We start from the raw sequence: 18930 nt of genomic DNA, 5'->3' as shown, positions 1-18930 counted from the left end.
ATCAAAGTTGGTATACAGGGAACATATCCTAATACAATGAAGGCCATTTCTGACAAACCCATAGCTGACATCATACTCAAGAGAGAAAAGCTGAAATCTTTTCCTCTAAAATTAGGAACAAGAATGCCACTTTTACCACTTCTACTTAACATAATATTCAAAGTCCTAGCCACTGCAATTAGACCAAAAAAAGAAATAAAATGCATTCAAATTGAAAGGGAAGAAGTAAAACTGTTACCATTTGAAGATGACATGATACTACATATAGAAAACCCTGAAGTCTCCATCAAAAAACTATCTGAACTAATAAATGAATTCTGTAAAGTTGAATACAGAATACAAGATTAATAAACAAAAATCTCTTGCTTTTCTGTGCACTTATAATGAACTACAAAAATGAGAAAGCAAGAAAACAATCCCAATTACCACTGCATCAAAAGGAATAAAATACCTAGGAATAAACTTAACCAAGGAAGTGAAAGATCTACACTCTAAAAACTGTAAAACGCTGATGAAGGACATTAAAGGTGATACAAAGATATGTAAAGATATCCCATGTTCATGGATTGGAAGAATTAATATTGTTAAAATGTTCATATTACCCAAAGCAATCTACAAATTTAATGTAATCCTGACCAAAATACCCATGACATTTTTCACAGAATTAGAATAATCCTAAAATTTATATGAAAAAAAAAAAACAAAAATGGAATAGCCAAAGCAGTCTTGAGAAAAAAGAGCACAACTGAAGGTATCATGCTCCCTGACTTCAGGCTATACTACAAAGCTAAATTCATCAAAACAGTATGGTACTGGCACAAATGCAGAAGCAGATCAGTGGAACAAAACACAGAGCCCAGAAAAAAACCCACACACTTATGGTCAATGAATCTTCAAGAAAGGTGGCAAGAATATACAAAAGGGAAAAAACAGTCTCTTCAACAAATGGTGCTGGGAAAACTGGACAGGTGCATGTCAAAGAATGAAATCAGAACATTTTCTCACACCATATACAAAAATAAACTCAAAATGTATTAAAGACCTACATGCAAGACCAGAAGCCATAAAATTCCTAGAAGAAAACATAGAACACTCTCTGACATAAATCACATAAATGTTTGGATCTGTCTCCTAGAGCAGAGGAAACAAAAGCAAAAATAAGCAAATGGGACCTAATTAAACTTTAAAGCTTTTGCATAGCAATGGAAACAGTCAACAAAACTAAAAGACAACTTACTGAACAGGAGAAAATATTTGCAAATGATAGGACCAGTAAGGGGTTAATATCCAAAATATAGAAACAGCTCATACAACTCAATATTAAAAAAACAATTAAAAATGGGTGGAAGACCTGAATAGCCATTTTTTCAAAGAAGACATACAGATGGCCAACAGGCACATGAAAAGATGTTCAATGTCACTAATCATCAGAGAAAGACAAATCAAAACCAAACTGAGATATCACCTCACACTTGTTAAAATGGCTATCTTCAAAAAGACCACAAATTACAAATGTTGGTGAGGACATGGAGAAGAAGAAACTCTTGTACACTGTTGGTGGGAATGTAAATTGGTGCAACCACTACAGAAAATGGTATGGAGATTCCTCAAAACTTGAAAACAGAACTACCATATTATCTAACAATTCCACTCCTGGGTATAAAGCCAAAGAAAATGAAAACACTAATTGGAAAAGATACATGCACCTCAATGTTCATAGCAGCATTATTTACAATAGCCAAGATATGGAAGTGACCTAAGTGTCCGTCAACAGATGAATAAAGAAGCTATAAAATATATATATAATGAAATATTACTCAGCCATAAAGAAGAATGAAAATTTGCCATTTGCAACAACATGGACCTGGCAGGTGTCATGCTCAGTGAAATAAGTCAGACACAGAAAGACAAATAATGTATGTTATCATTTGTATGTTGAATCTCAAAAATGAGACAATTTAATCAATATAATAAAACTGAAACAGACTTACAGATAGAGAATAAACTAGTGGTTACCAGTGTGGAGAGGGAAGAAGGAGAGGCAAGATAGGGGTAGGGGATTAAGAGGTACATACAACTATGTATAAAATAAGCTACAAGGATATATTGTACTGCACAGGGAATAGAGCCAATATTTTACATTAAATTGAGTATAAAGTGTAAGAATATGGGATCACTATGTTGTACACCTAAAACTAATATAATATTGTAAATTAACTATACTTCAATAAAATAACAATACAGTAAATATATATACATTATATATATTTAATGTATTCTATGTATTTTATATACATATACATATTATATGTAATATTTTTATGCATGTGGTTATTTTTATGCATGTAGTATATGTATGTATATGGACATTATTTGAAGAGAAGGTTATAAAAGATCATGTGAGAACTTTTCTGAATGTGAGGCCCAAACCCAATGGCCCTGCTGGCCACGCCTTTATGTACGCCTGCCTCTAGAACAGTAAACATGAGACCTGCCAGGATTCAGCTAACCCTGGAAGGAAGGCTTTTAGGGACTAAATACTTGTGTTCCCCCAAAGTTCATATGTTGAAGCCCTAACCTCCAGTGGCGGCTGTATTTGCAGTAAGGAGATAATTAAGGTTACATGAGGTCATAAGATTAGGACCCTGATCCAATAGAATTAGTGTCCTTATAAGATGAGACACAACAGAGCTCACTCTCCGTTCTGTGTTTGCATGTCCCCAGGAAAGGCCACACGAGGACACAGTGAGAGGGAAACATCTGCAAGCCAGGAAGAGAGGGCTCACCAGAAACCAAACAGCGAGAACCTTGATCTTGGATTTCTAGCCTCCAGAATCAGAAGAAAATATACATCTGTTGTTTAAGACACCCAGTCTGTGAGATTTTATTATGGCAGCCCAAGGTTGTGATGTGAGGCTAGCTGTCCTTTACTCTTGGTCTTTGAAAGTGATCATCTGAAGTAACCAGCAAGGAGCAAGAAACAGCCTCGTAATCACACCAGGTATTTCTTATTCAGAACCTCCTAGCTCAGCATACCTATTCCTACTCTCACCACCAAACAGCAGCACTGCCCCAAAGCAAACTGTATTAACAAAAACAAAAATTCACCAAGCGCTGCCTACTGTAACATTAGACAAAGAAACTGTTAGAGAACCATGTATTTGGGAGCATTTCTCAACAGAGAGCTACTCACTTTGCTTTAAATGTTACCTAGTATAGTCCATGCACCCAGGCATTCTAACATGATTGACATTAAACCTGGTAAGGTGTGGTTATTCATTCACTCACTCAAAAAATACATATCGTGGGCTTCCCTGGTGGCGCAGTTGTTGGGAGACCGCCTGCCAATGCACGGGACATGGGTTCGGGCCCTGGTCCGGGAGGATCCCACATGCCGTGGAGCGGCTGGGCCCACGCACCCAACTACTGAGCCTGCACTCTAGAGCCCATGAGTCACAACTACTGAGCCAATGAGCTGCAACTACTGAGGCCCGTGTGCCTGGAGCCCATGCTCCGCAACAAGAGAGGCCACCGCAGCGAGAAGCCCACGCAACAAGGAGTAGCCCCTGCTCGCTGCAGCTGGAAAGGGCCCGCACGCAGCGATGAAGACCCAACGCAGCCAAAATATATATATATATATGTATATACATATATATACATATATATACACATATTGCATTTCTAAGATGTGGCAGGCACTGTGCTAAGTGCTGGGGATATAGTGGTACATGAAAGTCAGTTCCTGCCCTATTGAAGCTTAGTCTGAGTGGCAGGAAATAGACACTAAACAAATAAGCAAGTAAGTACATACAGGGGCAATAAGGGCTATAAGAAAAAGGAAGTAGGGTAAGGGGTATTAAAGAAAGTATAATAGGTTAAGGATTTGTAATTTTATATGTAGTGGTCAGGGAGGCCTGACATATGAGCAAAGACCTAAAGAAGGTGAAGTGAGCCTGAGGGCTATCTCAGGAAATAATGTTTCGGGAAGAGGAGAAACAAAGAGCGTGAGGTGGGATGTGGGATGAGTGAAAGGGCAAAGAGGAGATGAGAAGGAGAGGTGGAGAGCAGACCACGAAGAATGGACCTTGGCTTTCAACCTGAGGAGGTGGGAGAGAAACCACTGGATGGTTTGGAGCAGAGGAGCGACCTGACTTTATTGAAAACATTAAACGATCATTCTGGCAGCGATCTGGGGACTAGATTGTAGGGTACAGCATACAGCAAGTTCAGGAGCAGGGAGACCAGCTATGAGGAGACTCCAGGTGAAAATGATGGTGGCGTGGACCAGTGTGATAATGGGGGAAATGAGAAGTTGTCAGACTCTGGATATATTCTGAAGGTAGAGCCAACAGGTTCTGCTGATGAACTGGATGCGACAAATGGGAGATCAAGAGAAGTCAAGATGACTCTAAGTTGCTTGGCCTGAGCAGCTGGAAGGATGACGATGACCTCGTGATGTGATCCGGAGACAGCATGCTGATAACTAAAGCACCACTGCATCTGAGTCACCATCATCTAATAACGCATTGATAGGAACCTGAGAGCATAAGGGTAACTCTCCCTCCACGTGAGTAAGTCAATACTACCATACAACATTCTTATTACAGTTTATACGATGTGCTTTATTATAAGAAAAACAGCTAAACACATTTCTCCCCTCCCCTCGCAAAAAAAAAAAAAAAAAGTGACTGGAAAAAGTAAGGTAAAGCAAAAAGGGAAAAAACTGCCCAAGGCAAGGGAGTCTAGCAAAACGATGTCAACATTGGGCTATAATAATACAAAAATCCATGCTTGCGATCTTGTTCAAAGGGTAGAGAAGGGTACAGAAATGGGGAGGAGGCAGCGAGGGTTAGGGCCTTCAAAAATTAGCTTAAAAGCCTTTCAAGGGCCATTTGGAGAAAGGAAATGACTCAATTGCGTTGAGGCATGGAGAGAGAGGGAGAGGAACTATAGGAGGAAATCAACGTGTGTGTTTACATGAGTCTTAATAATACAGTTCATGACACAATATTTCTTAAGAAAATGGGTGGGTAGGTTTTCAGTTCAAATGTTAAAACGTTAACATTCTAGTTCAAATTAATAAGTACCCGGTTATGAATAAAGGTATATTTAAAAGGTTTCACAAAGAATGTGACATCAATTGTTGCACTTGTCTTAAATTTTGGTGAAGTACAAATGAATCACTAGTAGCTTGTGACTGAATCATCTGAAACTTCGGGGAAGTGCCGAACAATATGTTATCTCGTTTATAAGGTAATATTTAAGCTAATTTCTACCTAAAAGTTATCTCTGAAAACATTCTTAAATCTAGCTAGCTACGTGTTGTCAGTGTTTTATAGGACTACTAACTAGAGACTTGCCCAGGTATGAAATCCAAAGTCAGGTTAAGACATTAGGAAACCATCCTTATATTTTATAAGTATAGAGGAGTTTTCAGAGGATCGTTTTATATTCAAATATGTCATTTTTTATACTTCACTTAAAAATCTACTTTAGATCCAAGCATATCATTTTTTTCAAGTACTTTCATTGTCCGCAATATCCAGCCTAAGTTTGATGTTTAAGACAGCTGTCTTCCCGTTTTTAAGGTTTCGATATTAAAACAAACAAAACACCCTTGGTTATCTCCATCTCTCTAGTTATAAAATTGCTCTTAAATACACATTCATTCATCAGAAACAGCCTGGAAAAAGTCTTTCAGTTGATATCAGTACAGTGTCTTCTCACATAATCTAAAAACTAGATTTGGACTGAATTTGAAGCTAATTAGATATTTAATTATAGGCCAGAAGAGTGCCCTCTTCTAGAGACCTTCCACTACCTGGAAGCAAAGGCCTTGAAAACAGTTCTCAAAAATAAGTATATTTTACTTTTCACCATTCTTCTGGCTAAACAGCAAATTCCAAAGTAGTGTTTCGTCATCTGATTTATCTGGTTATGAAAATTATAAATTATATTTAGCGAACTGCATTTTTAAACAAACTCATAACCGAGCAGATACTTTTAAGTCTCAATGGTAGTAGGAGGGACAATTAAAAGAAGTTAGGTTGGAACAGAAAGATGAAAATAAGGTCAGACATAGCTTTTGCTCTGCGTTACATAACTAAAGACTTCAATTAAATGTCAAGAGCTCTTGTGAGGGAAAAAAAATGCAGTTCTGGTTTACTTAACATTTATTGTTCATTCACGACCTTATTTCTAACCTACCATTCTCTTCATTTCCCAAACAATGATTTGATATCAGAAGGGAATGGAGCCCAAGCAGCCCTGTGGGACAGTGGCATGATTGTTACACGGAGAGGGTGCGACCCATGAAACTATTCACGGAGCAGCAGACAGTAAATCACTGTTAGCACACTCCAGCCTGCTGCGAGAGCACTCCCCAGAGACTGCATTGTCCCCAGGGGATTCAAATTGCAGTTTTATCTCCTTCCACTGGTGGTCTTTTAGAGCTGTATTTATATTCTTATTGCAACTTATTTTCAAGCATCTTGTTTTGTAATTGTGGTATTTACTCATCACTCACACCTGTAAATCCTTCTTTCCTCATTCAAAAAACAAGTTAGACACCGTACATTGAAAGTTCTGTGTTGAGGGAAAGCTTAGATTTTGTTCATCTTGAGAACTGAAATCTCAAAATAACTTTCCAGTGTTTTTTTTTCTATCCCTTTTTAAATGGTCCTATCCCATCCAAAAATCTATTTCTTTTCCCACCGAATCCTTGAAAAAGAACTCACTGCTTTCACAAATTCATCCCCTCTTTTAGATACCAGGCCCCTACCGTCTGTAAGGTGCTAGAGATGCAAGAGAAATGAAAAAGATATAGTCCCATGTCTCAAGGAGCTTCTCATCTAACAGGAAAGAGAAGCATTCAACAAGCTCTTGGACCGAAAATTAACTCTAGCTGTCATAGATGGACAAATATGGCAGGGTACTTTGAGAACCCATAATGGAGAGGTATGATGTCTTCTGGAGTATCAGGGAAGTCTGTCTTGAGGAAGAAACATTTAGGCTGAAACCTGAAGGATGAGTAGGAATTAGCCAGGTAAAGAGGTAAATGGGGGAGATGACGGTGTTCCAGTGCAGGCCTGTAGTTACAAAGGAGCTTGGAACTTTCCATACCAGTGATGTTGCAGATGTAAGAAAGTGATGGGAGCCTGGCAGAGAGACAAGACCAGAGAGGTAGGCAAGAACCAAATCATGCACAGCCTTGAGGGTCCTATTAAGGTTTCGGGATGTCAGAGTGTTTTAAGCAGGGAAGCTATGTGATTAGATATGCATCTTTCAGAGATAGCTTTAGCTACAATGTGGAGAGTGAACTGGAGGAAAAGAGTAAACAGGACATTATTTATGTTAATTTGGGGGACAACTCCACCAAAAATATTTCTCTATATATTGGTTCTGGGCACATATGATCTATGTTAAAGTATAGAAAATGAACTATAAAGATGCACAGGAAACTCATGACACTGTTACTATGAGGAAATGCAGGGGAATGGGAAAGACAGTGTTGATTATAAGGAAGCTGAGCTTTATACACCATGTTTTATTTCTTGCAATAAAGACAGGAAACAAATAAGACAGAATATTAACAGTTGCTAATTCTGGGATTTTTTTTTTATTATGATTCTTTGAAATTTTCTGTATCTTTCAAAGGCCTCAAAAGAAAAACAAAGTTGAAAAAAGGAGAGAGGCAGGAGAACCAGCTGAGAGTGATGTGCTGTCGAAATCAAGAGCAAAGGGTATTTCCCAGAGGAAGGAGTGGTCATGTGCATCAACGCTGAGACTTCAAATAAAATCAAAACTTTAAAACGTCCACTGGATTTACCGTCATGGATGTCACGGAAGACAAGAGCAAAAGCCTTGGCAGAGGCATGCTGGGAACACAAGCCAGGCAGGAATGGGCAAGTGGGAGAGAAGGTAGTGGCAATGCAGACTGTCAACAATCCTTTGTCTTTGGAAGAGAGGAGACAAGGGGTAAAAGGCACAGAAAACCCTAGAAAGGCTTGTTTCTAAGATGAGAGAGACTAAAACCTGTTTATGTGCGGATGGGGAGATGCAGAAGAGCTGGAGACAGTAGGACGAGATTTCTGAGAACGTGTAAATGATCTGAAAACAGGTAGAGGGATTGGCCTCAGATTGGAGGAGGGACACTGCCTCCACCGTAAGGAGATAAGCAGGAAATGATGAGTACAGATGCAAGAAGTTCCCGTCTGATGGACTCTGTTTTTTTCAGGGAAGTAGGAGGCACTGAGGGTGAAATATCCAATTAGGGGAGAAAGTTAGAGACTAACTGAGAGAAAGGGAAGATGACGAGTCAGTGTTGAGGACCCAACTGAGGCTGATGACCGAGTGTGCAGCCTGTCTAGATGCGTGCTTGAAATGTTTTTTCTAGTAGGCTTCAGCTACCCGATGCAAGAGCAGAGAAGGGTGGTATTTCTATAATTCGGGACTGGTTTTCACTCAGATGAGTGTGACCAAAAGAAAGAGAAGCCAGGAGTTGAAAGTGTTAGCCAGAGAGACACTGTTGTTATGAAGTTCTGCTGGACACAGAGAGGAATGAAAGAGGCAGGGAATGGATGGATGGAGAGAGTGGCAGGACCCACGGCTTGGAGGGCTTCCTGCAATCAGAGTGAGCGCAGGGAGGTGCGTGGGCAAGTAAGGTGGAACGAGAGGAAGCTGTGATTGGAGAGGGGATGTCAGAACTAGTGATTTAGAACATGGCACCTTTCCTGATAACAAGGCCCAGCATGAAGCCCTGGAGTGGGGGGCAGAGGTGAGTAGGAACAAAGGACAGTATAGATGAGGAAGGCAAGAAGCTGAAAAAGCAGAGGGTTAGTAGTTAGGTGGACGTTAACACTCCCATGAATGGTGACAGGTGGTGGGACAGGTAGAAGGACAGTAAGCCTGGTGCTAAATCTTTAAAAGTGAGGTAAAATGAGGTCTGTGGGAGACAGTGCCAATGTGTTTGTAGGGCACAGCCTCCAATGGTCTGGGAGTTTTTGAGAGAAGGAGAAGTGGTCTGAGAGGCAAGAAGGACACTAACCGCACTTCCTGACACTGGGATAAACAGGCAAGAAGGATAACAAACAGCCTCATCAAAGAAGGCTGGAAAAAAGCAGTGTTCTAGAACAGAGCCAGGATTCATGGTGATGGTGGCTCTCATCCATCCCTGACTACACACTAGAACCACCCAGGAAGCTTTAAAAGATATCCATGCCCATGTCCCCCCACCCCAGACCAATAAATCAGAATCTCTGGAGCCCGGGGATTTCTGCCATTCAAAAGCTCCCCCGTAATTCTAATGTACAAATGGATTTTAAAACCACTGATTTAAGGCAAGCAGGTGAACAGAACTTTGGAGAAGGGACTCCAAAGACAGACACAGAGAGGCTCCCTGATCACGAGCGGTAATGGCCTGATTGTGCAAACTGCACTCCCCAGTGTGCTCCAGGAACTCATACCCACAAGGAGTTGAGCGGTGCACACCAGCAGACACTTCTTCCAAGTTCACTACTCCCTTTTGTAGTAAAGCACAGATTCTGATCAAACAGCTGGATGCGGTCTTTAAAAGGATCCTGGGTGGGCTTCTCTGGTGGCGCAGTAGTTGAGAGTCCGCCTGCCGATGCAGGGGACGCGGGTTCGTGCCCCGGTCCGGGAAGATCCCACATGCCGCGGAGCGGCTGGACCCGTGAGCCATGGCCGCTGAGCCTGCGCGTCCGGAGCCTGTGCTCCGCAACGGGAGAGGCCACAGCAGTGAGAGGCCCGTGTACCGCAAAGAAAAAAAAAAAAAAAAAAAGGTTCCAAAGGTTCCTGGGTGAGTTTACCTTTCCAGTTCCTCTTCTCCTTCATCACACTTTTTCCAGGTGCTGTGGGGCACAGCAGTGCGGGCTTATTGAAGAGGAGTTGTTACGGGCTAGCTCCCAGCATTGACACAAAGCAAGCCACCTTTTTCCTCTGCCTCTGTCTGACCCCTGTAAACGGTGGCGGGAGGATCGACACCGGGGATGACAAGGATGACAATGATGCTAGTTAACCTTTACAGATGCTAGTTAACCTTTATCCCTAGACCCATGGTTTACAGTCACCATCTCATTTAATCCACACCATCCCTGGGAAGACAGTAGTAGCTGAATCCTCATTTACAAGTGAGTCCACTGCTCCAGAGAGATAAGGGACTGCCCCAAGGTCACCAGCTAGTAAGTTACCGTAACAACAGCTGGCTTCCAGAGACTAGGGCGTTGGTCACTCCACTTCATGCCACTTAACTACGAAACAGTCCAAGTTTCCTTCTAGTTCTAACACTTGGTGATTCTTTAACTCCCATTGGCTTTCTTCCTTGAAGGGACAGGGTGGATTGCAGACTTCAAAGGCTTTGAAAGGGCAGAAGTTCTACTGAAAACTTAAGGCAGGCTTCTGGGAGTGAGTCTGCAGCAGCGCACAGAAGGGGAAATGACATCATGAGGTTTCAGGGGGCAGCCTTCCCACAGGTGCTCCCCCGAGGGCTTGGGAGCGACACAACAGTTGGCTTTTCTGCCAGCTTCAGAAGCATCTCTCCCCCGGCAGGTGGAAATGTAATCTCACCTGGTCAGGATGACGGGTGCCTAACTGGATGGTGAGGCTTCAGGATTTAGTCATTGCCAGGAAGATTCTGGGTGATATTTCTCAGCCGTGCGAAAATTAACTCAAAGTCTTTTCTTCTTGTATTCTCTAACTTTAAACTAGGTAAATTTAATCTCCTGCTTCTTGGCTCAGCGTTACTGCAAATTAAACATGCAAGTATTAATAATGAAAATAATTTCCCTTTAAAAACATATCCTGAAACTCGATGTGGGGCATTTCCAATACATCCATGAAACAAACAAAACAGTTTGTTTCTCCAAGGGAAGACGCTAAACCCGGAATTTAGTTCAGCCTGTGAAACAATTCGTTTGCTCTAATCCTGCCAATTAAAGAACTTTTCCCAGACACAATTAGCATGTAAATCAGCGGCAGAGAAGGAAGAAGGGGCCTCGGCGACCCGGCCGGGATGGAGACACCAGGCGGAGAACCCCAGGGACATCTTGGGCCCGACGTGCGGGCCGCGGGACCGCGCCGGGGACGCACGGACGAGCTCGGGACTTAACGCCGAAATTTGGGCGTTAAATAGCGCAGCCGAGGATTGACCGGTGGCGGCCGGCCAGGGCCCCTCCCCGGGCCCCGACCGGATTCGAAAGGGACGTCCGCGAGCCAGTCCCCACCCGGGCCGCGGGAACGCGCAACCAAGAGCGCCGCCCCCACGCCCCAGCCCCCTCTCGGAGCTGGCTCCGCGTGCCACGGTGGCTGCGCGCGCACCTACGGCCGCAGCCCCCCAACCCCCCGCCGCCGCGGACCTGTAGCTGCTTTTGCCTGCGAAAGGTGGGGATAGCGGCCCCTGCTGGCACCTTTGGCAGACGGCAGGGAGACCGACGTTTTCCCGCTCACCCTTCTCACCTTTTCTAAACGGTTTGTGGAAAATATATCTTATATATACATACACTGTTGTCGCATGTGCACTTACTTTATTCTTCGTGAGCCCTCATTAGCAGATGTCTGTATGTAGTCTAGTTCCATGTAGGAACGGTAATTTAAAAAAAGGGGGGGTAGACTTATTAGTGGCCCTAGCCCCAATTAGGGAACAGGTACAGTTTCTACTGCATTTATATGAAGGCATTCGGCCTAAGGGCGACTGAGACCCTGATCTCCTTCCCAATGCTTTTCTCGGCCGACCCCATGACTAGTAAGTAATGATCGGAGAACTGCTTGGCCGCCTCGTGTTACTTTCTTTAAAGGCTGTGGCTACGACCCAAACCAAGTGAGAAGCCCACTCGGGGAGCAACGTGCTACCGTGAGCAGTCTGCGGGGCAAGCAGGCGGGGAGCGCGCAGCGGCCGGGGGAGGGGGGACATCGTGTGGCCTGCCCAGTGGGCCCAAGCCTGTAACAGCAAGGCTTTTTTGGCGACTGAACTTTCAAGCGGAGGAGGAAGGCTGAGCCTGCCATTCTTCTTCTAATGGTAACAAAAGCGCCTTGGAAGAAGTTGCGATTTACTTATTCCATGAAGCTGTTGGATTCTCATTGGAACTGTGTCTTATTTCTGAAGTTTACATAGTTATTTCTAAGAACAGTTTACACACTTTCTAACTTTAAAAGCAGATCTTCGTTAACAGCATCCTTTCCACTATAGTTTATTTGCTTACTTAACATGCTTTATTAACGTATTGTGTTGTACGTACGTTAACTAATAGCTGTGTTCGTATCTTCGAAGTGTATTTTTAAGCGCACCGGGTTCTATCCAATTCATCTGGGTGCGCAGAGCGTCCATCACTTCTGGAATCTACCTCTTGATACAGTAATCAGAATTAGAAAGGTTCGCCGTTCACTCACCCTCATCCTTTAAAACTTTTCCATTTAAAATAATCGATGAAATCCTTTCTTGTAACTCGCTCCTGCACTACGTCTATTTTTATTAATTTTTCTGATTTGTCAGAGCTCAGCAATGCTGTCCGGGATTCTTTTTTTTTTTTTTTTTTGCTAGAGCAAATGCGGGGCTGGGGGAGGCAAGGGCTGGCCTCCTGCCGGCATCGCCCCCGCGGGGACCTCGGCCGAGCGCGCGGCGGGGCCGGGAATAGTGGTGGAAGGAAGCTGCGCTGGCCGGTCGATCCAAGGCTCCACCTGCGGCCAAACCGCGTAGGTTCTCCGTCTCTCCGCCTCGCTCGCTAGTGTTCACACACATAGACCGCAGCTCTCCTTTGGGTCGGAGAAGACGCCAGCCAAAGGAGGCGGGGCTGCAGGAGGAGAGTCCGCTCTGCGCAATCCAGTCCGGGACTTGGCTCCGCCCCGGAGCGGCGGCCTCTCGGGTGACAGAGGAGTAGTGAGCCGCACGGGGTGAGGTTGCAGCCAACTCCGCTCCCCACGCACTCGGCTGTCCAGGCGCTCCGGACGCAGCAGCGGCGCTTCTCCGCGGGGCCGACCGCCCGCGATGTCCGCTTAGGAGCGGCGGCAGCGGCCAGCATTGCCACACCCGCGGCGTAGCGCTCCCAGCCGTGGAGCGGGGCTAGAGGGCGAACCCCTGCGCCAGCCCCCACCCCGCCCCCCCCACCCTGAAATGACTTGTTAATCGGCGCAGACACCACCGAAGGGATTGCCGGAGTGGAATCCAAGTGGAATTTGGATTTGGAGAAGAGTTTCTTGAACATTTACTCCTTTCTTGTTGGTTTCTTTCTTTCTTTCTTCCTCTCCCCTTCTCCGCCTGTCATTGGAGATGAATACAGCGCGTTTGCATCCCAGAAAGTAGTCGCCGCGACTGTTATCCCAAAGAGACAAGCACACATGTAGGAATGACAAAGGCTTGCGAAGGAGAGAGCGCAGCTCGCGGCCCGGAGAGATCCCCTCGATAATGGATTACTAAATGGGATACACGCTGTACCAGCCCGCTCCGAGCCCCGGCCGCCTGCCCGTCGATGCACCGAAAAGGTACGGCTGGGGCGCCCCGGCGCGCCCCACCTCCCGGGCGGCTCGGCTCCCTCCTGCGGGTCCCGGGGCCGCGGTCCGCACGCCCTGTCTCGGCTTTGTGGTGCTTGCGTTTTATTTTGTCTTGTGTCAGTCTCCCGAGCGTTGCCCGGCCCTGGGGGAGCAGTCGCGAGCCCTGCCCGCTGCTCCTCTCCACCCTGCGCCCCAGAGACCGCCGGGCTCCGTGCCGCGAGCTTCCCCACCCGCGCTGCGCACACGCCAGGCGCCGCCCGGGACACCAACCGCGCGGATAGCTCCCTGGCCCTGGGATGTGTATGCAGTACCCGGGGGCTCGTCCTCACTTTCGGGCCAGCAGGCAGCAGACAAGCCCTGAAAGGGTGAGATTCTCGGAAGTGCCCGGTCCTGGTGCGAAGGCAGGGGAAGGGGTTCTGCCCTCCAGGGCTGGAGGAGGTTGGGTAGAAGAGCGCTGTTTTCGCTCGGCACGAGGTTTGGGTTCAGGGGTTCCGCAGATACGGTGGGGAAGCAAAGAGAATCTTTTGTTGTCGGTGCGGGGTCTGGGCTGGGCTCAGTGGAGTGCGGGAAACTTGTAATGGCCCTGGCACTCGCGCACCCTACCACTTGGTGACATCCCGGCTCCCTCGGACGCTGGCACCAGAGGTTCCGGGCTTTGTTTGCTCGAACGAGTGGCCTCCTCCCAGTGTGCCGCGGCGCCCCCGCCCTGGGTCCTATTCCCCGCCGCAGCTCCCTCCTGGGCGGCGAAGACAGCCTCCGTCGCGTCTGTGTCCCCCTCAAGCACAGAACCCGCCACGCCGGGACTGGCGCCCACTGTGCCGTCTTCCAGAATCTACGAGGTCCCTCTCTGGAAAGAAGGTGTCCCGGGAGGGGGAAGGGTGAGAAGACCAGGCAAGAGATGGCTCAGTGCTTGCTAACCAGACGAGAGCTCTGCCCGGGCCCCAGGTTCTGGATTGTCCGGACTACTTGCTGCGTCTAGAGCGCTGCTTCGCTGGCAGTGGGGCGCTCGGGAGCAAGCCCGACAGTGCCCACCCACTCTGCACGACCCTGCTGGGATGGCAAGTGTCTCTTCCCCCAGATGCTCCGCTTTTTTCTCAGCTCCCCACTGTGTTACACGGTGCAAAGCAGGATCCTGAGATCCGTTCCCTCCTCCCACGACCGTAACGGTACAGGGGGAGCCAGGGAACAGTCTGGATTTGTGGGTATGGGGGAAAGGAAACAGGACTCCTCTTTCCCGCTCCCTCGCCGCCCCTCCGCCCAGCGCCGCCTCCTTTTTTTCCAGCGCGGGGTCACTCGACCAGGCGCTTCTGGAAAGTTTCTCTGAAGGCCAGGGGTGGGGGGCACTACAGAATTGGGGCTCAGCATGTGCAGCCCGCGGGAAACGGAACCCCCAGGGAGGCGGGCGAACCACCCAGGATACGTACGGCTAGGAGGTAGGAGCCGGCCCTTCGGAGGGTGCCACCCCGGCCGGTGGTCAGCTTGGTTGGGGTCGTGGCGCTGCACTTGCTGGCCCAGTCTCTCAAGCAATTGAGCAAGGGGTGGGCGTGGGGAGGGGCGAGAAGGGGAAGTTCAGCGCAGCACTCAGGAAGCTGGTGCGGCCACTGTGGACAGCGGCTGGCGCGGCCACTGTGGAAGCGGCTGGCGCGCGGGTGCGTGTGGACACGGGCCCGGGCTCGCTGGCTCCAAGCTCAGCATCCCAGCCTCCTGCACCCCTCGCGCTGTTTTCCAGTCGGCAGGTGTTCAAGGAGGGGCAGAGCAGGAAATCAGGTGTGCGTGGAGCGGGGTAGGAACGTTTTCACGGCCAAGGCGAGCATTTCCAGGGGCCGCCTCCTGCCTGTACTGCAGGGGGCAGCCCCGCTACCAATCCGCATCGGTCCTTGGGAGAAAGGCGTCTGCTTTGGGAATGTGGTGGCCAGGGACGGCCACAGTGGGATCACTCTCTTGCCTAGGCTGGATGAAAATCAAGTTGCAATTGAATGTGATCCATGAAAGGTTTAAAACACAGGGGCGCAAAGACACTCATACAGACACACTTTCTCACATGTACGCCCAACTTTCTTTGCTTGGTATCTGAAAAGATGTTTAACCCTGTTACAGTGTTCTGCCAGCAGGTCTCAGAAAAGCTATTTAATGCCCCCCAGCGCCGGTTCTGAAGTCTTTCCGGGTACGAAGGTCGAGTGCCTTTGCCTTGCCTTCCTCTAATCCTGATAATTGTCTGGTCTTCCTTTCAACATACATCTTGGGCATTTGAAGTCCACAGTCAGCTACTCTCATGGCAGGGAGAAGATTGTTGGTTCCAGATAATATGAACCCTTTATGAAGGTTTTTCCCCCAAAGTAAAGATACTAGTGCACATTTCTAAATGAAAACATCTTCTTTTTTCACACTTTTTCCAAATGACTACCAGAGGTCAAGATTGCAAGTATTTTGCATGGTTTTTTGAATACCCTGTTTAGTCTGCATGGAGCAGTTTTTACAGTAAGCTTTGATTAAACTACTCCAGGCACGAAAGTTAATTATTAACCTAACCTTAAATACTACAGTGGCAACACTGTGTCTCCACCTATTAACCTAAACCATCTGTTAAAAAATAACTGCACTAATTATTTGAATTTGGTTTACCCATGCTTGTTTATATGGTGACTTTTATTCAACTCTTGAGTAACCCCCCACTCTCTGTTATTATTTTGGGTTTAGGACATTCTTAGATGAGGCACTTTGCAGACCAATCTGAAAGGAGAAATGAATGACCAACAGATTTAAACCTCTTTTTTTGTGTTATGTCTTTTTTCAACTTGATATAAAGAGGCATTCTAGTTCATGTTTCTTATTTACACTGTTTGGTGACAATCTTCCCAAAGCGTTCTGTTTTGCAGTTATCACCGTTTAGAGATGGGCCACACTCTCATAATGCATATAATCCACATATGTAAATGTTCAGCGGACACCCAAAATCATGATCTCAGTAGCTACCTGCAGAATATACTTATTGGATAAAACATCTAAGTTTAAATAGGTTAAAAATTCATAAGAACCACTGTAGAAACTCAAGTAAATATTGAATGAATAAATGAAAGAAATAGTCCCAAACAGTTCACATTTCTCCACTTAGAATAGACCTAGGCTTTTTTTCCCCCTACAGTGAAAAAGAAAATCTATGCCTTCAAGTAAGTGGTTATTGTAAAGTGGCAATAAGTGCAACTCTTTATTTACACACACAGAGACACACACACAAACACCCCTAGAGTTCTTTCGAAGTCTAGTGAATGCTTTTCCCATCATTAAAAAAATATAGCATTTGCATTCTGAGGAGGTGGATAACATTGCCAAGTGTGTTGAATCAGAAGGATGGCAAGAATTAGGAAGACTGTTACATTCATTGAATAAAATTAAGAAACCCAAATTAAGAACTTGTATTAAATTCAAAATAAATCCTCATGCTTTAAAGGCAAATGGGTAGTTGCACTCCTTTATGAAATGGAAGGAAAAATACTGTTTTGGACAAGGAGGCAAGTCACATACTTCAGGGTGTGTACATAGTGCTTCAGCTCTTTTCTGAGCAGGACAAAAGAGTAATCACGGGAGAGAAAGTTTTTTTAGAACTAGATTTGCCAAGAGCTAATATATTCTCCCATCATATTTGTTTGCAGAAAGGAATCACAGAACAAGCCAAACTAATTGCAAATGCTTTAATTAGGCATCTGCCGTTTGCGACGGTGGAAAAGCCTGCACGTATCTCGGCGCTGCCGCCCGCCCTGCACACATACTTTAAGTTTCGACAGTTCACTGCCCTCGTCCCACAGCGAGTGTTCCCTGGGTGTTCACATCTCCAGGGGAAGGGGAAGCCTGGAAGCATCCTGCTGGGCCCTCCCGTATCAGTGCCCCCCACTCTCTTGGGGTGCCCTGGAGCCAAGTTGTCTCTGAGAGATTTCTATTCCAGAGTGAAGGCTTTTCTCCTCTGCCTTAAAATGTGCTGTAACTGAGCTGCTCTCTGCTGGCAACCACACATTTGCCTCTTGGGGATATGGTAAGGTAGGGAAGGGAGGGAGGCATTTAATCCCTTTGAAATGGGCAAGTAAGATGTCATACCACACAAACCTCAAGGGGAGAAGTGAGTTCGGGATACTTCTCAGCATGGGACTATTACAATATAGTTTATACACAAGGTTATCTTGCTTTGTGAAGCAGATGAGTTCTTGCAAACCTTTTTATTAGAATAATTCTAATTACACTAATGGAGAACGTCACACACAAGTATCAATACTTTGATGTTTCCCAAATAACCCCCTCAGCCCAGACCTCTCTCCTGGATCTGTGATATACACAATGCCTACAGGGGGTAGAATCTAATAGACATCTCAAACCCAAATGCTCCAAACACCTAGTTCTGGATCTTTCTCCTCCACACATGCTTTTCTTATCATCTTCTCCATCTTGGTAAATGGCAATTCCATCCTTTGAGTTTGCTCACGCCAAAAAACTCAGGAGTCATCCTTGACTCTTCTCTTTCTGGTATCTGCATCCATTCTAGCTGCCGTGTTGTTAGCCCCACCTTCAGAAAGCATGCAGACTCCCTCTAGGTCTTCCAGCTCAGTGGCCCTCACATTGGCCAAGCCACTGTCTCCTCCTGCTGGGGAACCTACTGTGTTAGGCTCCCAGCTAGTCTCTGGGCTTTGCTCTTGGCCCCCTACAGTCTTTTCTCAACACAGCAGCTGAAGTGATATAGTTTTTTTTTTTTTTACAGATCAGGTTACATGTGCTCAAATGCTTTCCCATCTTATTCCAGTCAAAGCCAGAGTTCTTTCTATGGCCTTTGTGGTTCCACATGATCTGCACTCGGGTCCCCACCTCTCTGACCTCCACTCCTCCTTGGGGTCACTTGACTATGCTGGGCGTGCTCCCCCCGGGCCCCTTTGCAGGGTCTCTCTGCACTTGCCCTTTCAAGGCTTGGGGCGGTCCTCTGCCCAGAGAGCTGCAGGATTTGCTTCTCTGCACCTACAGGTTCTCTGCTCACATGTCACTTCCTCAGTGAAGCCTTTCCTGATCATATTTGCTTCACCCTTTTGTCGCAACACTCCTTACCCCAGTGGACAGCCTCAGGTTTTTTTTCTTTTTCCTCTTAGCACTTTTCACATCCTGACAAACTGTCTGTGGTCCTCATTTATTTTCTGTCTTCTGCTAGACACAATGCCATTATGTTTCTTTCACTGCTGTATCTCCAGCACCTAAACCTGTGCCTGGCATATCACAGCGCTCTCATAACAAGTATTTGTTGAATGAATGAAGAGTGAATCTTTTTGCAAACAACCCGTCTTTATCTCTTTTGCCTGCTCTTGTTTTTCTACGATATATGTCCATCAAATGAGACACCTCTCTGCCTGCATGAGTGTGTGTGTGTAACACTGTCTTCCATGCACACAGGTGATGTGT

The 18930-nt window shown here is 46.0% G+C and overlaps 1 protein-coding gene across 1 annotated transcript in view; it reads left to right on the top strand.

Annotated features, from left to right (window-relative positions):
• Window positions 1-12685: 12685 nt before the first annotated feature.
• The window catches only part of SEMA6A (semaphorin 6A), a 127910-nt gene continuing 121665 nt past the window's right edge, over window positions 12686-18930 (top strand). The window contains exon 1 of the mRNA XM_029218103.1: window positions 12686-13491. The gene's annotated coding sequence lies outside the window, so the exon portion shown is untranslated. The remainder of the gene's footprint in view (window positions 13492-18930) is intronic.

This window comes from Monodon monoceros, unplaced genomic scaffold (assembly GCF_005190385.1).
Source record: "Monodon monoceros isolate NGI ecotype Baffin Bay Population unplaced genomic scaffold, NGI_Narwhal_1 Super_Scaffold_12, whole genome shotgun sequence".
In the NCBI taxonomy this organism is placed as follows: Eukaryota; Metazoa; Chordata; class Mammalia; order Artiodactyla; family Monodontidae; genus Monodon; species Monodon monoceros.
This window is presented reverse-complemented; position numbering and strand designations above follow the sequence as displayed.